General features: G+C 37.6%; 1 protein-coding gene across 6 annotated transcripts in view; it reads right to left on the bottom strand.

Moving 5' to 3' along the window:
* FIGN (fidgetin, microtubule severing factor) overlaps positions 1-23,796 on the bottom strand; it is a 129,127-nt gene that overhangs the window by 29,565 nt on the left and 75,766 nt on the right. The window contains exon 2 of one of the 6 annotated variants that reach the window (XR_004679682.1): positions 3,510-3,677. The exons of the other annotated variants lie outside the window; for them this stretch is intronic. The gene's annotated coding sequence lies outside the window, so the exon portion shown is untranslated. Of the gene's footprint in view, positions 1-3,509; positions 3,678-23,796 lie in introns of those variants that run through there. 6 annotated transcript variants of the gene reach the window in all.

The following is a 23,796-nucleotide window of genomic DNA, read 5'->3' as shown; positions in this document are numbered from 1 at the left end:
TGGGACCTGAGGCAAATGACTTAGCCCTCCTATGTCTCAGTATTCCCACCTTTGAAATGGGGATAATATGGGAATGCAAGCTGGTGCAGCCACTCTGGAAAACAGTATGGAGATTCCTTAAAATGTTGAAAATAGAGCTAGCTACCTTATGACCCAGCAATTGCACTACTAGGTATTTACCCCCAAAGATACAAAGGTAGTAATCTGAAGTGGCACCTGCACCCCAATGTTTATAGCAGCAATGTCCACAATAGCCAAACTATGGAAGGGGCCCAGATATCCCTCAACAGATGAATGGATATAGAAGATGTGGAATGAATATATGTATAATGGAATATTACTCAACCATCAAAAAAGGGAAAACTTGCCATTTGCAATGATGCGGATGGAACTAGAGGGTACTATGCTAAGTGAAATAAGTCAATCAGAGAAAGACAATTATCTCACTCATATGTGGAATTTAAGAAACAAAACAGAGGATCATAGGGGAAGAGAGGGAAAAATAAAACAAGACGAAATCAGAGAGGGAGACAAACCGTAGGAGACTTTTAATCATTGGAAACAAACCGAGGGTGCTGGAGGGGAGAGGGGTGAGTGGATGGGGTAACTGGCTGATGGGCATTAAGGAGGGCACCTGATGTAATGAGCACTGGGTATTATATAAGACTGATGAATCCCTGAACTCTACCTCTGAAACTAATAATAGATTATATGTTAATTGATTGAATTTAAATTAAAAAAATAAAAAACAAAAAAAATGAAATGGAGATAATAATAGTTTCCTTAGAAAGGTTGTTCTGAGGGTGAGAATGAGAAGATGGAAGGAAAGCAACTAGAACATTATGTTACTTTCCTGGAACTATCATTGCCAGAGTTCTTTGATATTCCAAGGGACAGAACTAAAAAGAAATAATGAGAAGTTACTGGTAGATAGATTTCAGAAGCACAATAAAAAATGCCCTTTGATCTTTCTGCTACTAATTTATAATTAGGAGAATAATCCTTTTTCTGGCCCTGCCAATAACTTACTGTGTTACTTTTAACAAAAATAACTTTCACAAGCAGCTAGAGTTAAGTTCTCAAACTGTGCAAAGAAAATTCAGCCAAGGGGTACCTGGGTGGCTCAGTCAGTTAAGCGTCTGCCTTTGGCTCAGGTCATGATCCCAGGGTCCTGGGATCGAGCCCAGCGTCAGGCTCCCTGCTCAGCAGGAAGCCTGCTTCTCCCTCTTCCACTCCCCCTGCTTGTGTTCCCTCTCTCACTGTCTCTCTCTGTTAAATAAATAAATAAAATCTTTTAAAAAAGAAAAAGTAACCAAAAAAAAAGAAAAGAAAAGAAAATTCAGCCTTCAGGTAATCTAGCTCTTCCTCTCTTACCCTATGTTCAATCAAGAATAGTGTTCTCAGTTAATCCTTTAAAACACTAACATCTGATTCTTCTTCATTCCCATGCTACTGCTTTTAGGTCAACCTTGTCCCTTTTCAGCAGGGTCTCTCCAGTTCTTATTTGTATATATTTTGGGGGGACTTATTTTTAAAAAAAGAAACTTTCCCTGGTTTTAAAATGCAAGCTTATTATTTAAAAATATGGAAACTACATAAATAAAAAGTGACCATTATTTATAATCATGTAGCAATGACTTCCATTAAAGCTACTTTTTACTTAAAAGTTTTCATTTTCCTTTGAGTATTTTAAAATTTACTTGGAATTTTCCTCTGTAGTTCTAGTTCTTATATTGTTGACAGCATGCTGTACACACTACTAACTTTAAGGGATATCCTACACTTTCTCCTACCTTATGTCTTTATATACGCTGTTCTTTCTACTTGTGATGCCCTTCCCTACCCTATACTATTCTTTCCTTCTTGGCAGTCCCACTAGACTGCGAGGTCCTTGAGGTCAGTTATCTCTTTCAGTACTTATCATTGGGGTGTGTGTGTGTGTGTGTGTGTGTGGGCGTGTGTGTCAACATCTTATGAACTTGTGTGATGCTACAGTGTGTTTTTCTATCAAAATTATATGTGATAAGTGAATATGATTGTTCTTTTGCATAGTGTTCAGTGACTAGTGATGTCTGATTCTTAGTTACACATAGCTATGCAAGAAAATGTTTTGGGAACTTAAAAGGAAGATGTATAACTTTCCTGTGGTAAATTCCTATTCAGAATCATTTAGCCACTTATGGCATTTGTTTATGTGTTCATCTCTTTCACTAGGCAAAGACTGTCTTATTCATTTTATGTTTCCAGCATTTCCCACTGTACTTCGCACAGAATAAGTGCTCCATCAATAAGAAAGGAAAAATTAAATAAGCAAAAATGTCAAATTAGTGATAAAACCAGACCAACTAAATTCTTATGAAACACAGAGCAGTCACTATATACATAAATAGTACCTATTTTTTTTATAAAATCAGAATAATATATATTTTCTCTTAGTACTTACTATATGTATGCTTAATATCGAATGCACTTGATGATTATAATATTCATTAATACAGTCCTCACAAAATCTAACTTCATTATGGGTGCTAGACCCATCATGCATTATGGGTGCAAGACCTATGGGTGCTACTGAATAAGACTTAACAGGTAATAAGATTGTGATAAAATGTTTAATCGTTATACTTAAATGTTATGTTTAAAAACTTTGGATAGTTGGGGCGCCTGGGTGGCTCAGTTGGTTAAGCCACTGCCTTCAGCTCAGGTCATGATCCTGGAGTCCCGGGATCGAGTCCCGCATCGGGCTCCCTGCTCAGCGGGGAGTCTGCTTCTCCCTCTGACCCTCCCCCTTCTCATGCTCTCTCTCTCTATTTCATTCTGTCTCTCAAATAAATAAACAAAATCTTTAAAAAATAAAAAAATAAAAAAAATAAAAACTTTGGATAGGTAACCAAGTATCAGGAACAAGAATTATAAATATGCTTTTAAATTTCTTATACTTGAAGTCACATCACTTGCATTCTATTTGTAAAACTCTCTCAACAGAGTTTATGCCATGACTGGTCCAAACGATACTTGATAACTAATGGTTAGAGGGAACAGACTGATATTTAAGATGTGAATCTGCACCATGGTAACTTTGATCTGTTATTTTATATTACGGATAACCAGATATGGCATTTTTTAAAAAGGTCTAGATCACTCAAGAAAAGGAACGGCTTCATTGCACCAATGGGAACTGCTCCTTAGCATAGCTTAAAAAACAGATAAATGGATAGAGAGACAGAGAGAGAGAGAAAGAGAGAGAGATGAGAGATAAGGTTTCTTTTTTTTTGGAGGGGACGCTTTTGGGAAAAGAGTCATGCTCTGTACTTTGTAATAAATCTAAAGAGTAGGTAGGTACTTCTAAAATCAGTTGTGTAGCTTGCTCTTAAAATGATGACACAGTCCATTCATTGTGGTTAAAGTCCGTTCTGGGTTGCTTGAGAATACAGTTTGCCCTTTTTACAAGTCTAACTGTTACTGTACATTTTCTCTTTTGTGTAAGGTCACTTAGTGAGATTAAACTGTTTGCTACAATACTACTTCTCAAACTACGCGTACCTGCTTTCCAAGGGTGATATTATAATGAAGGTGGTAGGAACAAGCCGCCGCACAACGAACTGTAGCCAGGAGACATCTGAATAGGTATAGATGCTTAGGGCACATGTATTTCCCACGTTTTTCCAAATGCAATCCTAGGGATATATGTAAAACTTGTATCTGGGGGAAAGTAAGCATTAAATAGAATTTGCCAAGTAAAGCACATGACAATTTTTTATTAATGAGGTACTAAAAAAACAAAGCAAAATAAAAAAATCTTAATTATAAATAAAAAATATTAAACATCATTTATTCATTCTATCAATAAAGATTATTGAGGACCTACTTGTGCCAGGCACTCTTCACTATTTGCAAATAAAACGGAGAGAAATTAAAGTGAAAGTAGAAACATAACGAACCAGTGGCAATCACAAACTCAAAGCTGACAATCGTTGAAACATGCTTGGTTCTCGGGGACTTGGCAGGAGGACTACGTATTCTCAACTTCCGTCTCCTGAACAGGTTACGTTCTTCCCGGGGTTTTCAAATCTTTCCTTGCAAAGCTAATTCTGACAGTTCTTAACTTTGCCCAACCAGTTAAGCCACGCGAACGCCTCCTATGATAACAAAGAAAATCGAACTGGAGAAAACACCTTCAGTGCTGACTTCGGGCATCTAAGATTTGATGGCAGCACGTGTCTTCCGAGTGCCTCTCACCAAGAAGAGATAATGCATATGAAGATAGTCAAAATTGTGGGTTCTGGGCGCCTGGGTGGCTCAGTCGGTTAAGCGACTGCCTTCGGCTCAGGTCATGATCCTGGAGTCCCGGGATCGAGTCCCGCATCGGGCTCCCTGCTCGGCGGGGAGCCTGCTTCTCCCTCTGACCCTCCCCCCTCTCATGTGCTCTCTCTCTCTCATTCTCTCTGTCTCAAATAAATAAATAAAATCTTAAAAAAAAAAAAATTGTGGGTTCAGTTGTATCAAAATGTGATTTATGCCAAAATGGATCTGGGAATGTCAACAATTGCAGAAGAAATGACAAGTTTTAAATTCCTCAAAAGAGAAGTGAATTCAGTAATGATTTAACTTTTTTTTTTTTTTTTTTTTTTGGCTACTGCAATGTGGAGCACAGTCCTTTCCTGCAAAGCTTTAAAATTTTTATTTTTCCTTGAGCAAGCCTTGGGAACCTAATAAAGTGTTATAAGTCTCTTGAGCAGCACATATCTTAGTGTTGTTACCCTCCTGGCATATTTTTGGCATGATACGACTTTTGCCATCAAAAAAAATTAAACTGAAGTGCCACCGACAGAATTTCAAGTAAACAAAGCATCAACTGAAAGCGCAGGGCCTCCATGTGCTGGGAGCTCTAACAGCTGGTCATCTGCAAATGGACAACTTTAATTCGATTCCTGGCACCATTGGCCATGCTGAGAATTCTCCTATCTCTTCACACCAGGGGTTTGCTCTTTTAAGCATTGCTCCCTGAAGGAAAGGAAAAACTAGAGAGAGAGGATTTCCAATGACCCTGCACAGATGAATGGATATGTCAATGGTGAATATTGGTTCAGCTTTGAAACAGAGAATCCTGCAGTGGTCTCGCTTCTCCAGCCCTTCTCCACTAGCGTGAGTGTTGCCAAAGACTTGTGTGAGCAGGAATCTTTAATAGATTAGGGCAGGGAATGAGAAAGCGAAAGCACAAACAGAAAAAAAAAAAGACAAAATGCTTTTTAAAAATTAATGGTAGTTTAAATGTTTGGGAAATTCAATTCTCAAGAGATGAGTAAAAAGAGCATCCACACTTGTGTTAGTGAAGTTTTACATTTAAAACTTGAGACTTTGAAAGGAAATTCCCAAACACTAATTGCTCATAGAGTCAATTAGTAATCTAGTGTCCATCTGACAGGTCTTGAGGAACAATTAGCTCCTGAATTGAGCACTAAGCACTTTGAATCGTATTCTTTTCCTTGCCAGTGTTATAATGAAAGTGCGTGAACACACACACACACACACACACACACACACACACACGCAGAGTAAAAAAAAGGAAGAAACATCCGTTCTATTTCGTTTGGGAGATGAGCATTTCAGTTACTAATCTTGCAACTGGGTAGATGTAAAAATTCTGCCCGAATAACTACTGAACAGGCATTTATTTTCACGTGCTTTATGGTTAGTTTTCACTCAGCTATCAATCAATCAATTATGCTGTGACATGATGTAATTTCCTAATCATACTAATATTCATGCTTTTATCACTATCAAACCTAGAGCACATACATTTCAATGAGACAGAAGTCTAATTATTTAAATATGTTAGAGCATATTACATCTCCAAGGCTGTATCCTTTATGAGTTTTTCTCCACTAAAAGAAATCTAATCTAATTGCAAAGAGAGAAGTATATTAAACAGCATTTTACCCTTCCAGTAAGCAAAACTGATTTTTTTTTTTTACAGATCCCAATAAGTACAGAATTTTTTATGGGCCCTTATTTAAAATTAATGTTTTGTTTTTCTTTTTTTTGCTTGCTAATAAAAGTAGAATAATAGAATTCATCATAAAAATGAAACGAGAATCATACTCAAGGTGAACAAGAAAATATTTTTATTTTCTTTTTCAATGTTCTTGACCTGAAAAAAATATAAAGACTAACTAGGAATTGCTTTATATCTCTAAAATATGATTTTGCATTATTTCTTATGACTGGCTTAGTTCTCAGGGTGTTTTTTCTACTTAAAATGGTTCATACTGAAAAATAGCACTTGAATCATTTCAACGTTAATGTGACAGGTGCCAGAGAAAAGTTTAAACTTTTTCAGGCAAGACCACTTGCCCTGATGCATTTGTTACAATCTATAATTACAGGCTCTATTGTGCAGATTACTTTAAAGGCAATAAATCTCCTACCCAGTAGAAGTTACACATGGCAAACATATACTGTGTTCCCTCAGATCTTTGTAAGAGAAAAAATTCAGACTCAGTTGCTACAATAATCACTTCCTACACTGCTCTGAGGCCAACAGTCCGCTAAAACCCTGGCTATAGCTCCTCGGATACATTGTTTTAAAAACACAATTTGTTTTAATGTACATTTTAAAGATATTCCTGAAAATTCCATTACTCTCTTCAGTGGGGAATGAGCACAGATACATTGAAACCAAATAGGAAAAAGTTACACCTTGAACAAAACAACAAAAATCCCAAAGGCATTATTTTTCAAGTACGAAATCAATTATTTTTCAACCAATAAAAGTTGTCTCTTCTAAATTTCTCAGGGAGGACTAAAATGCACTGGGGATTCCTTTTGTACTTTACCTACGTAGTTTATTGCTCTTCACCTGACGTTCTAATATTTAGTTTTTTGTAAACATAAATAGATACATACATGAATATTTTAGGCATGAAGTTAGGTTAATTAACACATTTTCAAACAGAATGCTTATTGTATTCTTCTTCTTCTTCTTCTTCTTCTTCTTCTTCTTCTTCTTCTTCTTCTTCTTCTTCTTCTTCAAGTGTTGTCTTTAGTGTTACAATAACTACTCTGCTAAAAAGCTATTATGAAACTACAGATACGTACACACACTTGTACACGTGTAAAGAAGTTTCATATTACCTTTACATTTACTTCTAAAATAAAAAGCTTTTGGAGAAAACTTCCATGTACTTTAGAATTAGCACATCATTATAAAATAGTAAACTGCCTTTTAATTATGAAAAATCAATATGTTTAATCAAGTTAACAAATGCAGGACATATTGAACTGGAAAATTTCACAACTTTGAACTAAGGAACAAGAATGCAAGAATTAAGATGATTCAGTCTGTTCCTAATCATTTTCGTGAAAACCCCCACCAGCTAGCTACTCATTGTACCATTTTCTTTCAACAGCGCACCTCCTCCTGCCACCCTACCTCCCTAATATATATAGTTACGTGTGTGTCTACACATGTGTTTCTACAATTAAGTTATGGTTGTTTTTATTTTATACATTTCTGCTCAGGAAACAATCATTTGTAACAACTGACTTTAAATATGTTTTATACTTTTAAGAGTCCGTACTTAAAAAGCAATTTGATTCATTTCTCTGGAAATGAACTTTCTTATGTGAGCAACATCTCAGAGTTGGATAACAAATCAAGACTTATTCACTTGAAAAAAAAAAAAATCCGACAGTTTGGATGGTATGCCAGGTCTTTGAACTATATTTAGTTACACAAAAGACAGGGTTAACAAAAACACACCTGAGCAGAACAGCAGTGTCATCTTATGCTAAAGAAAAAAAGCCAAAAAAGCTAACAATCCCTCAACATGTCCTTAATCAAATCAAATATTTAGAATAAAACTGGTGTATATGAGTCCTGGCCCTTTGAACCTCAAGTTTCCTAAACAGTGATAAATACCAGGGATCCCCAAAGAGTCTCTTCCTTGTCCCTTAACAGACTGTTTGGCATCAAGTGCTCAGTGGGCTGGAAACCCACAGCCAGCCAGGGAGGGACAGCACAGACGGAACCATGTTTACTCTGTCAGGGACAGCTGATTAGGATGACACCAACTCTTCACATTAAACCTGCTAAGCAGGGCTTTACCCAGAGGGCTTCCCGAAACTGGAAGCATTCACCAGTGAATTGACAAACTATGCTATATGTTAATAATGAAGAGTAGGCTGCTGTAGCTGCTTATACAATGCATGTTAATTATGAACTCTCCGAAAATGGATTTTCCCCAAACTTCATTTTGAAAAGCTAGGATTGTGCAGTTTAAAGTTTGTTTTTGTTTTTTTTAATTTATTCATGAGAGACAGAGAGAGAGAGAGAGAGAGAGAGAGGCAGAGGGAGAAGCAGGCTCCCAAGGAGCAGGAAGCCCGATGCGGGACTCGATCCCAGGACCCTGAGATCATGACCTGAGCCGAAGGCAGACGCTTAACCATCTGAGCCACCCAGGCGCCCCAGTTTAAAGTTATTTAAAGAGAGTGTCGACAGTAACTTCATCATGCTATTTTTATATTTGACTTATTTCAGAGTCAGGGATTACTAAAGGAGAATTTCAGAAATCAATGGAAAAATTAACAGCCAAAGCTTCAATTTCCTATCACTGAATCACAGAGCTTGAAGGGACTTTGAAGGCCGTTCGTTCAGCCCCTGCATCTTACACTTGACGCGGGGGGAGGCCCAGAGCTCTTACATCTCAGTAGCAGCAGCATCCGAATGAGAACCAAAAAGTCCTGCACCAGTCTGGGGAGCTTTCCATTATCCAATCCTGGCTGCTTTATACCTTTTCAGAAAATTAAAAATCCATATGCTAGAAAGTAATCATAATTTCAAAGATAGTCCTCCAGAGGCAAAGGAGGTGGAGAACTGATGAGGAAAAAAAGACAGAATTGCAATGGCAGCAAATCTCATGGGTGGAACCCTTAAAGATAAATCAGATTTAGTGGATACAAAATATTTTTCTTAGAATCATACCACGACCTGTGTTGGTAACAAGTAGGGATGACCTTATCCTTCATTTCCCACTTAAAGTCTAGTAAAGAAGTCTGGGGTCCATGTGTTTATAGAACCTATGTTCTTTAGACCACTCAGGCTCCAAAGATTTCCAGCAGAATTCAGGGTTATGCATTATGATGCATTTCAGTAATAAAGAACACTTGTCTCTCAAAACTGTTGTGCTATAATCATATACCAACCTAACTAGATAGACGCATTTGGTTGTCATTTTAGGTAAAAGAAATATTCTTTTTCCGTCACTTTAGAATATTCTGGCTTAGGTCATTTGTGCATGGCTGAGTCATGACTCCCAGCATGTAAAATACTCATTGAGAATTTGTTTTCTGAAAGTATATTTCCTCTTTAGCCATTATGGTCTAGTTTCACACACTGTTAGGCTAGGCTGATGCTAATGACTAGCACCCTAGTAATCCAAGAAAAGTAATGACTGCTTCCCAAAAGCTTCTAGAAATACTTGCAAAGCCGGTGGGACAGTGAACGACAATGCTAGATTTAGGAGAAAACAAGTCTGGGCAATTAGTCTCAGCTCAAGTAATTAGTTGTGTTCACTTAGCCCTTTGATCATTTGTTTCCTCATCTACAAATGGAGTTAAATTAGACGATCCCTAAGGCCTTCTTTATTTCTACAATGTTATGCTAAGAAACTAACTCTAGGGACTAGAGAAACGGGAAGGTGGGAGAGTATGCCTTATCTAAGACAACCTAAAATGTATAAAATGCTATGGGTACTCAGAGGAAGGAATACCTTCTGTCAGGACTCTAAGTTCTCAAAGACAAGTACTGAAGATAAGTCATCTCTCTGTCACCACTAGCTAACGCAGTTCTTAGTCCATGTAGCTCCTTATTAATTATATATCAGATGAATAAATAAATCTAAGTCTTGTAGGATGGAAAAGTGGAATGGCATACAGACGTAACAATGTATGTAAAAGCTTTACAGATATGAAAGGTTTTGGTATGTTCAAGAAAAGAAGTGTACTTAGATCATGAGAACTGTGGTATAATGATGGTCAGAAGTTGGCTTCCATTCAAGAAGGGCCCTAGCATTGGCAACCAAGAACACCTTACGTCTAAGCAGAATGGGGACAACATCCTCCATGTTGGATACTAGGCAGTAGCATGCAGAGAAAAAATAGCAAACACATAAAGAATACATCAACAGAGCCAAGATATTCCAAATAAAGTGGAGTTGTTGGAAGGAGCATAGCAAGGATTAAATTAACAAGGAGAAGGGAATAGGGTTATCATGCTTCCTGGGCAGGATTCTCTACCTCTCCTGTCACATTCTCACCCCCAAGCCATGGGTGATAGTCATGGTGAGCAGAGGAGTCCTTTGGCTCCTTAACACTGAGCTGCTGCACCACCACCCCCATCTTATTCTTGCTTCCCCATAATCCAGCAGGTGTGAGGGCAGGTGTCTAACACAGTTCCCTTGCTTGGGAAATGACACAAGGTCATCCTCTAGAAATAATGTTTTGAGGTAAAGCTGGTTATACTTATAAGAAAACAGTCCTTAACCGTAAGCGCTTCCTAACTAGTCTCCTCTGATGAATCTTTTTTAATAACGAAATGTGAGGAGAGATTCTAAAAGCCAATTAACATCTGAGAATAATTCAGACTTAGAGAACACAGTTGTAACTAATTATACAAGGAAGTAAATGAGTGGGCCCCAAGAACCAATCTATAATTACAATACTAGTCACCATATACAGCACAACAAACTTTAAAATTAAATGTAAAATATAAGCAACACTAAACTTATTAGTATAGTAATTAACAGAAATCATTAGTTGATCATTAATTAATCTCCCTGGTTACTACCCTTATCTCTGGTGGTCTGCAACTTTATGGCAATATCTTGAGGTGCAAAACTCATTTATAGAGTGTCAGCTTTGGAGGGAGAAATTATTTTAAAATCTTAAAATAACATTTTTTTTTCCTCCAGTTGCTATGTTCTATTGGATAAAAAAAAATAATAGATTGTTAATATAATCTTTTGGGGTGACTCCCCAGTCATTTATAGAGAAAAGCTGGCCATTACTAAAAGGGGAAGCATTTGTAGTTATGCTGTTTTTCCTCATCCAAATGTTACGTGTTTCATTTAGGAATTAAATGGGACATTCCTGCCTTTTATGCTTTTAGATATTGTTTCAAAAAGAAAATATACTACTGTGATGTCACCAGCCTACAAGTTAGAATGTCTTCCAAGAGTCCCTTTAGTACATCAGGAATATCTTCTCATAGAAGTATCATTTTAGTTGTGTTGGTTATTTTTTCGGGTAAGTCCACAGAATGATCTATTAAATACCTTACATAAAAATATTAAGATCTACTCTAAGCTTGTTCACATGAAGGCACTGTCTGCATGGAATATGAGGTCTGAGTTATAATTACATATGCTTAAAAAACATGGGCTGGGGCCCGATCCTCAACATCTACTTAAGAAAAGGTGTATGACCAGGTCAGTCATTCTCTAATTTCTATAAATTGGAGAACAAAAGTTCCTTGTACATGTGAGACGATCCTCCAAACTTCTAACTATAAGAATAAGCCATTAGGAAATCCAGAGCATGGATTATATTTGCATATTTAATTTGATCACTATCATGTAGCAATTTCCAGTACAAATTAAGGATGAAAATTATTATTTTTCCTTACTCCTGTTCTTAAGAGTATTAAAATAAGTACATAATTTGGGATATATAGCTTTTGGTAAATGGATGGAAAATTTCCTTTTCTGATTGTTGAAATTTTGCTGTACTGTCAAATCAAGAGCAATATAAATCAAATAAATAAATGTACCCAAAAATCTACAACTGTATTATAGGACTAACTTAACATAGGGCTACTATATAAAGAAATGCCTTTGTTCTATTGCATCCTCTTTTTGTTAAGTAAAATTAAAATTACTCAAGTATTGTGATGTGTGTTTTAAAGGCATAAGCCATTGTTTCCATGTTACTTATAACGGAAACTCTATAATAAAGCTTTAGGAGTATTATGCATTTTGTTGAAAACATACACTGAGGTAATAAGCTAAAAAGACAGAGGCTCATAACCAACATTTTACTTTTCAAGCCATGGGAGTCCTGGCATATCCAAAATTTTACGATGATAAATCCAAACACTTCACCTCACTTCATTTTTTTTTTTTTTACAAAAACACAGCTGTAACATGTTCCATTGGCATGACAATAAAGTCCAAGTAGTAAGAAGATAGACTTTATTACTGTTCTTTAAGGATTAGCCTATATATGCACCTCTCGGCCAAATAAACACTCCATTATAAACATTAGGTCAGTTACTGTACCATTCTGTGGAAACAGGATAAATAGGGACCGCCACCATGTCTGTTGACAATACACTGGTCTCACATTAATTTGATTGAAGGTGGCCTGCCAACACATCTCACTTGCCCCATTTGAGAGCACTCAGATAAGAAAACACAGTGATGTTGAGCAGATAGGCCTGGTGACACAATAGAGCACAACTCACTGAAGAAGTGTAATTACAGTGATTACTTCAGAAAAGAGAGCGGATACACTGATGGGAAGAAGTAAACATTGCCACAATTACAGGAGCCCGGCTCCCTTTTGGTGCGGATACGGGCGTCCCAGACAACACCGACTAGCAATAAGAACACAGAAAGCTTTGCAACTTAACAACATAGAAGCACGTAAGGTTACAAAATGGCATAAGCCAATGTGCCGAAGTGCTGGAACAAAGGGCCCCGTCTGTTTTGGGTAAATTCAGTATATCAAATAGATGAGCCAAACAGAGAAGGCTTCCTCCTACAATTAAAACTAAGTACAAATGTCAGGAAAGTTTGCCCCCAGAGGAATGTAATCTGCAGATGATTTTTAAACCTGTTATTCTGATGGCTGTGAAGCAGAAACCATGTGGGTGTCTAGTTCTCCCAGGTAACAGTCCCATGAGACCAGCTGTAGAGACAGGGAAGCTTCATCTGTGCCACTCACTGGGCATATACAGAATCTACTGGCATCAAAGTACCCAGGAATCATACCATAATCTGACAAAAATAGGGGAAAACTTCACTTCTCCCCAGTCCACTAGATTAGAGATTCAAGAAGAAAAACAGAGCTTGCAAAAGGGCCCAGAGCTCAGCTAGTATAACCTTGCCTGCCATTTCTGAAGAAACAGACTTCCAGAGGTTTACAGCCTGGCCTCAGATTGCACAGCAAATTCTTGAAAACAGGGCTAGAACTTAAGTCTCCCAACCAGCTCTGTGTTTTCCACCACAATCAAACAGTTTTTCAGTAACAAGTCTTACAAAATAAGAACTGTTTAAGTACATTTGCACTGTAAAAATTACAAAATACTTCAAAAGCATTTGAGTCAATTTATTTGATTGTCACCAGATCTCTGTGAGGTCCCTAGAGATATTTTTATGTCAGATGTGTATGTACCCATATATGGATAGATATAAAAAGAGAGACAGAGTGGAAGAGAGACAGAGAGAAAGAATGTAGTAGCTCAAGAAACAGAGGGTAAGAGAGCGATAGTGAGTGAAAAAGCCAAAGAAATTGTCAGAGAGACACACACAGATACCCCTTCCCCCCTCAGGCACTGGCACAGGCAGGCAGAAAGGGAGAGACAGTGGGAGCTTAAAGTATTTGCCGAAGGTCCAAGAGCTGCACCTTAAGCCCAGTATTGAAATCCAAATCCCTGTGCTCCTTCTACAAACATTAATGAAGGCTCCGAACCATCAGAAACATAGGTGAATTAGACTACAACTTCTTAATTTTATTTTTGGTTGTATTTCTTTAATTTTGCCCCCCCCCCCATCCCTTACCTCTGAATAGGATGATTAGAATGGAATGGGTATAATATTTGTAATAGAATCAAAGCAGTGGTGATTGTCCACATGGTTGACAAAGTAACTTTTCGTTGTAAACAGCTAAGTCCTGCCTTGGGAAATAACATATCAAGAGAAACTTACCTTTCTGCTCTCGTTAGGGATTTAATGACTTTTACAACTGGGGTTCTTAACCTGGGATTCAGAGATGCATTTGACTGTAGCTGTAAACCCTTGATCCTGTATGCAAAATTTAGAGCATATGGGCATTTTCTAGACAGAGGGTCCATCTGATTCTCAGAGGCCTCTCACTCAGAAACATTATGAGTTTGTGGGAGGATTAATGACAATATGTACCTTTTTTTTTTTTTTTTGGTACATCAAAATTTAACTATCAGAATGAACTGGACAAAATAACTCATTTCAGAAAACCAGTGGTAATCTACAGTGCTCTCAAACCCTGTTAAGTTTTTTTTTTTTTTTTTTGAGTTTAACAGCAAAATATTTCTCCATTCTTTTTGCTCTAGCCACTTTTAACATGGACCTCTATGAAAAGGATGTGAGAAAGTGAATTTCATTTTAAAAGGACCATGGCCCAATTCATAACTAACCTCATTATGTTTGGGATGGTTTGGTAGTAATAGCAAATTAGTAGGCTTTTTCTTTTTTTATAAAGCAAATCCTATATAAAAATATACTGTATTTATTTTATTCATGGGCTGTGCTATTCATCAACATTGGAACAAACTTTTTTTTAAAAAAAAAGATTTATTTATTTTAGAGAGAAAGAGCGCGCAGGGGGATGGGTTAGGGGAGAGGGAAAGAGAGAATCTCAAGCAGACTCCCCGCTGAGCCTGGAGCCCAATGTGGGGCTCCATCTCACAATCCTGAGATAATGACCTGAGCCGAAAACAAGAGTCAGACGCTTAAGCGACTGAGCCACCCAGGTGCCCCCGGAACAAACTTTTTTGAAGCTAGACCAAAGGCTATCATCTCATATGTTGATACCTGTAAAGTTGCCAGCATTGTTTGCTTCCAAATTAAAGCAGAATTGTAAAAAGGCCTCATCTGTAATGCTAAGTAAGGTACAACACTGTCAGGGTCATGGGGATAAGCCAGGGACAAAGAATTAGAAAACAAATACTGTGGTAGCTGGTTTCCAAAATGGCCTCCAATCAACCACACTTCCCACCTTTCTTGAGTCACCTCCAACAGTGAATTGTCAGATCCTGGCTCCCTTTCCACAACAGAATACCATAGAAGCAGCATTGAGCCAATTGTAGATGTGAGCTTTTACACTTTGGGGGGCCCAATCTTTAATGTAAGAAGTAGCCATTCTCGTCAAGAGGCCGCATGGAGAGGCCACGGTGAGAGGATGAGCCTCTCAGACTAATGTAGAGAGAAGCCCAGCTGGTCAGTGTCTCAGCTGAACTTGAGTTTCCCACAGTCCCACCAAGGTACCAGACATCTGAGTGACCATACGGAACATTCCAGTACCTGTCATCAGGATGGCAGCCTCAGCCAATATCACCTTCTGAAGGGGAAGAACTGCTTATCTGTGCCAGTCAACTCCCATAATCAGGAGAAATAACATGTTTTTAAACCAAGTTTTGAGGTGATTTGTGAAGCAGCAATAACCAAAACTAAGGTAACATGGCATAAATACTGAGTTTACAAGAGGAAATTTAGAAGATGATAAAGTATAAATAACTGAAGTTTATCTCTGTTGAGCACGAACGAAAAACATTTATTAAGTACTAACTAAACTGCCCACCACTTATCTCATTAAACCTCATTACTACAGTGACAAAGAGAATATAACATTACTGAGTAACATTATTGCCCAAGGTCGCAGAGCTAGAAAGTGAAAGTGCCAGAAATTGAACACAGATTTTATTTCACAGCCTCGATGATGGACTCATTCTATTACAATGGGTAGGTTGAGGAGAGGGAAGAGAGAAAAGAAGGGAGGAAGACTGACACACAGAGAGAGAGGCATGGCATTTAATTACGTGACGGAAACCCTTCTTATGCATAATCCACGCTTTTAAAAATAGGAAGATGCTCCATTAATTTAACCTATGTTAGCAACGGATTTTGTCATAATTACTGATACTTACACTGTAGCTGCAACGTATTGTAATATAATAGGCACTCAGGGACACATAGATTTACTTGAGTCTATATTAAAATGATCCCAAATGATGTACGTACATCAGTTATATACATGTTCCTCTTTCTGATTTTTATATATTTTGCTTCCCTCTTGCTGTGAGGCTGTCTCTTGTCTCTAGGAGGCATGGAAAACTTGACAACCAAGTTACATGATCTTTGTGAAGAAAGAACATAGCTTCAAAGTGAGTTTGCAGGACTTTCCAAGAAATGAAGTGCATGTTCCTCCTCACACAAAGCTCAGTGTCTGGGAGAGCTGGATAAGTAAATCCTAGATGACGAAGTCTTTAGTTAGGTACTGACTTCCTTGCAACATTGTGACAGGAACTAAAGGCATAGTTTCTGTTCTGAAGAGCTCTCCGCCCGGTGGACAGCCTGGTAGTTTTCAAATTGGGCTCAGTGGGAACGAGGGGTCTGCACCAATCCAACAAAAGATGTTTTACAGATACTGCAATTAAGTATTTTCTGACAAGTGCTAAAGACTGAAAACTATCCTTTCGTTGTTTTATCCATTTTATAGTTTGGGTTCTGAGTCTGACTTGGTTTGAAAACAAAACATTCTACTATGGGAACACTTGAGAAAATCAGTGCTTTGGGAGATGCACTGTGCAACGCTGAGGATGGGTGATGGAGCCATGCGGTTGCCCGGCTCAGGGACCTTCAATATTGGCCAATTTTTTTTTCTATATGCAATAAAAAATGTAATGCTTTTAAAAATGAGAGCTAACCTTTACCCAAGAAAGTTTACATTGCTGATACTCTGCTGTTGGCCACTGTCTAACTCAAACACCTGTAACACTGGCATTGCCCTGGAGCTCAGTTTCATCTATTTGGGAGACAAAAGACTTTTGATAGCAAGTCATTAGAGTGTTGGCAAACATACTTCTGCTGTACAACACCGGGCCATGTTGTTGTTAGTGGGAAGATATTCAGTCGGCGAGGGCTGCCCAAGAAGTTTCTAAAAGGCCAACTGTAAAGGACTTAAGTCAAGCAAAACTTATACCTAGTAATAATTGCTTCTTTCAAAGTGTACGCAGGGTACTTACTGATCAAAATGTATACAGCTATCCTTTAAGGACATCCACAATTACTGTTGTCATGCCTCTAGTTAGGCAGTTCAAATTGCTGAAAACTTTGGTAATGACTACTTGGCTACATTTGAATAAAGGTCATTTGCCCCTCCATTCACAGCTCATACAGTGCCTTTTGTACACATATCTCGGGGTCTTTTACAAAGAACACTAATCAAGACACAAAATAACATTGTGGCAAATAATCTTGTCACAAATTCCATTACACAGTAAAAGCTAAATAAAAAATAACAGCTTTTCTGCCTGTATTTAAAAATTTATATCACTTAGTGTCAAGCAATTCAGAGAAGAGAATTCTACAAAAAAGAGGAAAGTGACAGGAAGAGATCCATTAACTCACACACACACACACACACATGCACACACACTTCCACCAAATAAAAGTGTTAAGAATAAACCTGCAAAATTAGCAATTAGGGACAGGATTTTCTACATTGTTAACATATTTTACCAAGAAATTAGATAAATTGATAAGCTGGCTACTCTGAAATTACTCTGGGCAAATATATTCTCTGAAATTTAGACAATAACATAGTATCTCAATTTCAATGTTTACACAGTTAAAATTCCTGTTGAACCTAGCTAGCTTATGGCCTGCTAAACAAGTTCAGGTGCTTTTGCTTGCTTAAGAAGAAAAGTATGAATTATTCCCACCCCCATTTCTCGGGCCTCACAAACATCCTTTGAAATTCCATAACCCTCTAATCCATGATTTCTCAAAAATGTCTGTATTTGCTGAGTAATTTTCAGTGGTTCTCAAACTCAATTCTAATTATCATTCCTATTTTATAGGTTAAGAAAACTAGAAGTTGCAGGAAATGAGTGACATTAGCAAAATAGCGCATGTAGGAATTGGTCAATCACTATAGCACAAAGAATACTAATTGATGGGCGCCTGTGTGGCTCAGTCGTTAAGCGTCTGCCTTCGGCTCAGGTCATGATCCCAGGGTCCTGGGATCGAGTCCCACATCGGGCTCCCTGCTCGGCAAGAAGCCTGCTTCTCCCTCTCCCATTCCCTCTGCTTGTATTACTGCTCTCGCTATCTCTCTCTGTGTCAAATAAATAAATAAAATCTTAAAAAAAAAAAAAGAATACTAATTGATTTTGCCTGAGACAAATATTTTGATCAATTCTTTTTCCTTCTCACATATAATTCATAGGTATTAATTTGAAGGGAGCACTTAAAAAACATTACCTAGCTCATCATAATCTTAATAATTATTAGATAATTACATATATAAATGACCTCGAAGAACTCATAAAGACCTAAATTCATTTACACTGCCTGTCTTCCTACATGCCCTCTCAAACATACCCACACCCACTTTCCTTTAATAAATATGTGTGTCCTGTGCCATCATGCTTTCTTTTGAAAACATTGAGGTGGCGAGCACTAATAGGAAAAGATAGATTTTCATGTGTACTCACTCCCATTCTTTTATTCAGTTAGCATTCAAAGTTCATCTAATGCACACAGTCTAGCATCATAGTAATTAAGGGGCAAAGTCTGGAGCCAGATGTCCAGAGTTTGGATTTTAACCATATGATGTGCGGCAATTTAATTCACCAATGTGGGCCTCAGTTTTCTCATCTGTAAAGTGGCACCTACCTCATAGGATTGATGTGACGATTAAATGAGCTAATACATGTAATGTGCTGAGAACGACTTGTACGTAATACGCACTTGATAAATATTAACTATTTATGTCACATTCCAGGCCCTGTGCTAGACATTGAAGATGCAGTGGTAAATAAAAATAGGCACAGTCCATAGCCTTGATAAATATTCAGTCTAGTTTTTGAGCTTTATGCACCATTTCCTCTTATTAAAATATATTATAAGGTTGCTATATGACAACAAAAAGACTTTATCAATGAGGGAAAGCTGAAAAAAAAATTGAAGCTTTATATATTACTGCTTCTAGTACAGATAAAATTGTGTGGCAATAACATTATCAATTTTTCCAGGACAAAATTATGTTTTCAGCATATTTTGTGATTTATGGATTACCTTAAAACATCAGTATTAATATTTTAAAATATCATTGCTAATGTTTTATATCAGAAAGTTACCTATTTTAAGTTTGCGATTTTAAAATATTATGTAACCTTAGTTTATTCAGAGCAACACCTTCCCCTTACCAATGAATCTCTGTCCATAAGATGGAAGTCAGTGCAAAATGAAAAGTGGGTTTGATGCAAAAGAAATATACTTTTCAGGAGGTTTTTCTTTTTCTTTTTTTTTTTTTTTACTATTTATTTTAGGAACATTTTTATGGATACTTTTTTTTTTCTTTTTCTTTTGTTCTGAAAATCACAGAAAGGCAACAGGTTATTTTGAAGGTCTATGTCCGATGTTACCTAGACAATCTATGGTGTGGACTTAAGTTTGCATAGATGTTTCACTAATCTGGAGCCAAGAGCTAATATGAATATAAAAAGAATCTGAAAGCTACAGTGTCCACAGGTCTCATTTTGAGTAGGTAAGAGTCTTGACCCATGAATAATCTTGAGGATTGGAAAAAGGAGCTTTCCCATTTAATTTCATTAACTGTTGTTCTTATTCCCACCTCCTATCACTGATTTCATTCCATTTCCAGAACTATCATAGAGATCACATTACTGAATCCTGGAGACAGGATGTTGCACAACATCTAATATATTGTATAATCATTGGTGTTTGAATGGAGAGTGTATCGGGATAATCAAAAGTCCCTGTAAAATTGTAATTGTTTATAGCCAAGGGTCTCATGTTATTTGGCTTTAATTTTGGCACAGTACTTAGCACCAATCAGGTTAAGAAAAGATTGGGGCGCCTGGGTGGCTCAGTTGGTTAAGCGACTGCCTTCGGCTCAGGTCATGATCCTAGAGTCCCGGGATCGAGTCCCGCATCGGGCTCCCTGCTCGGCAGGGAGTCTGCTTCTCCCTCTGACCCTCCTCCCTCTCATGCTCTCTGTCTCTCATTCTCTCTGTCTCAAATAAATAAATAAAATCTTTAAAAAAAAAAAGAAAGAAAAGATACATTATTGACAAAAATGGTGACAATCTCCTGATTGTCTCACTCATCCTCAAGAGCACTAATGCTCTATGTAACTATTTGTTTAGGGCAGTTGGGACTTCGACCCACTTTCAATCTTAGTAACACGAATTGGGGTGTAACTCAATGCTGTATGTAACTTCCAAGCACCAAGCACATCGTCATAAAATGGATTAGGATTGCTTTGTAAAGAGAAAATAAATACAAGGGAACAGACCTCCATTTGTGTGAGTCTCTATGACTTGTTATTTTTCATAAGCCCTTACACTTAATCATTTTACCTAAAAAATATAAAGAAAAGAGAGAAGTGGGAGTATTTTATCAATTTTTAATAATAGAAGAATCCAATCAGGAGACTGATAAATTTTGGAGGACACTGAAGCCTGAGATTAGAAGTTGGACCAGGGGTTTCTAATGTGAGTTTTACCAGCTCTGTTATCTTAAGACTTCATTCTAAAACATACTGTGTTAAAAATATATGTATGTATTTGCACACACACACACACAGTGCATATTCAAGAGACTTTCTGTTCTTCTCTAAGAACTGGTTTTCAACTAGAAAATATGGTATCTCAGGCCATGACCCTTTACAAGCTGAAGTAGCCAACACTTGGCAAATCATGACCTGGATACAGTTGGTGGCCCAAATGGCTCCTACACATTTATTTAACAAAACTCATATGTATTAAGTACCAATCGTTGACAGATTCCAGAGATATATAAATAAAATATATAGGACCTCATAGTCCAATGTTGGAAACAAGATTACAATTATTAGATAATGTAGTACAAGGTGTAACAAAAATAGACGGCAATAGCTTTACATCTTGTGATATGTTGTCAGTTGAGTCTGAAAATACAGAATACACAGTTTGGAAACATCACACATACCATATTCCCTCCATGTTCCTAGCCTCCACCATCAAGTTCTGCCACTACCTTTTGTCACTAATCATATCCTCCTCACTGAAAAGGTAATCACCTTATTATGACTCATGACTGATAAATTCATTGTGATATATTGTATTGGCAAGTCTGATATATTCCAGACTCTTGAGGCTGATGCTATCTTTTCCCCACATATAAGCTTTGTTTCTCACAGAAAAATATATGGTTTAAGCTCTAATGTTTATGTCTCCTATAATGATACATTTGTTGCAGTACCCTACACACACACACACGCACACACACGCACACACACACACACGCACACACACTGAGATCTACACTTGCAAAGGTTCCACTAATATCCTGGAGTACTACAGAGTAAGTGACGTGAGCTAGGGAGGCTTTCATTGCTTCTTCAACACCTTTTATAACAACTCTTTCAACAATGTCAAATTAGATCAAGGTTAAAAGAATGCTGTTTTGGATCAAATGACTCAGATTAGGAATAAGTAGTTTTCCTTCTGCAAATAATCAGACACATAAGTAGTGTTAGCAACAAAATATATCTCCCCAAGATTATTCATGTACAAAATAAATAAATCTGTACGATTATTAATTAATTAATATTATCCACAGGTTGCTCTCACACTTAGAGATATCCAGAGATAAACTTTTTCTTGATGCTGACAAATGATCACCTTACACTGTTTACTGGACATCAAGAGTTCTAAATATCCAGAAGCTTTAGGGCAAGCTCTGTGACAGGCTACTCTAAGTCAGAACTAGATTAGAAATGAAACCTGGGTTATAATGAAGCAGTGAGAAAATCAGGAAGGTATCCCGTAACACTTGAAAGGCTAAACTTATGCCTAGAATGAATCCTTGTGGACAACCAAATCAAGCCCCCCCCCCCCCCAGAGGGGTTCATCAAGCCAAATTTCTGTTGTGTGCCAACCCTGAGAAGATTAGATTGCTTCTACCTGCCCAGTAAGAAAAACTGGGACACCAGATCTGGCGTGGCAGTTGGGTTAGAAACCTACTGAGGAGTCAGAAGCTAAGCTACCAAATGATTAAACTTGCTTCTCACGGGCATTATTTTCCAGTGTTTCATCAATAAGGAAGCAGGGGCCTCTGTACTATTTCACAGGGTGGGAATGCTTTCTGGAGTTAGATTGTCAAGAGCTGCTTTTTAAAATAGCAATACTCTTATCATAGTAAAACTTGCCTGCTGAGTCAAAAGGAAAGTTGGCCTCATCTGCCTCTAGAGCCCAGGAAGAATTTAAAATGTAAAGATGCCTGGCATGATTCCAGCTGTTGGCTACCACGGATACTTTTAAATATCCACTCTTTTATTGATCTGAAAGTATATGGATAAGCAGGTATACACTATAAATGGAAAACATAAAGAAGGCCGTCTTTAAAAGTCCAGTCGAGTAAAAGCAAACATTAAGAAATCTGTCCTTTTCTTCTGTCCACCCAAAGAATCTGGTTTCACTAGACCCCACGACAGGAGAAACATGCGTGCCTGCACACACACACACATACACACACATGCACACACACAAATGAGTGCCAAGGCATATCTCATTTCTTATAATGATGAAGGAAGAGAGAGTTCCAGAAAAGAAATAACATTTCCAATGAGGATATGAAATCTAATGCTATTCTGATATCAAGACTACCTTTCTCTAATCCCCATTGATTTTTATTCAGCTCAATTTAAAGCTATCATAGAACTCTGTTTTAGGAATCCTCCTCACTCTCAGCAAATTTAATTAGCAAGGATGAGACAATAGGTCTGTAATGATAAATGACTAGCCTGAAAACATAAATTTGGTAAATCCCAATGGAATCTTTTAGCATGCAATGCATAGAATGTGTCAGAAGAGGCATATGCTTGTGTGATGTTGGGGTATGTTAAGGATCTGACCGTCAGACAGATGGGTCTATGTGTGTGTGTGTCCGTGAATGTGTTTAGGTGGGGTTCTCCCAAGGTTATCCGAGTAAAGGTGAAAATTCAAGAATTTTCAAGAATTATATAATAGTTACATAAGACAAAGCAGAAGCCTAGTATAATTAAGAGAAGCCTATATGTAAACAGCAACGAGTTCTTTCACTTGACCAGACTATGGGGATAAGAGGGAGGTGGAGTTCCCTATGAAACGTTTTTAGTAGGTCATGCCAGATAGTGTGGAAAATAAGGAGAATTCTTTACACTTTAGGAAAAAAAAAGATTTCACAAATACGTAATAGAATATATGGTACACAGTGTACTCAACCTAATGTTCTGAAAACTGTAGGTATGTATAATAATTTTGTGATTTGGAAGCTAAAGAATGAAGTGAAAACTGCAGTTAGAGCTCACTTTCCCAGGTTTAATATAAAACTTACAACCTGGGAAGAACACTATTTGCCCATTCCAGGTGTTCCCTGAGAGGCAATGAACTGTAGGAGCTACTAAAGAAAAGAGGGAAGGACTAGAAAAACCATCATCAGAACCTTAAAAAAATAAAATAAAATAAAAAATCCCTCATATTCTCTCTCTTGGGAGGGATAAGTTGTCATTTGGAAAACAGATATTAGGGTAGCCTTAAGAACGCATTGCTCATGGTACATAAGTTATTCCTTACAAAGTAGAACTCTCTAGGCATCGCACAGGGGCATTTGGGGGATGTCTGCCTCCTTATTGGGGGACTGAGTGATAGGACCTAGGCTGTGGAAAATTCAAAGGGTCCGGCCTCCAGGGCACATGGGCACACTGATGGTC

Source organism: Mirounga leonina, unplaced genomic scaffold, assembly GCF_011800145.1.
Source record: "Mirounga leonina isolate KUSES-001 unplaced genomic scaffold, KU_Mleo_1.0 Mir_151, whole genome shotgun sequence".
NCBI classification, from domain to species: Eukaryota; Metazoa; Chordata; class Mammalia; order Carnivora; family Phocidae; genus Mirounga; species Mirounga leonina.
The sequence above is the reverse complement of the archived record's forward strand: the minus strand, read 5'-3'. Positions and strand labels throughout refer to the sequence as shown.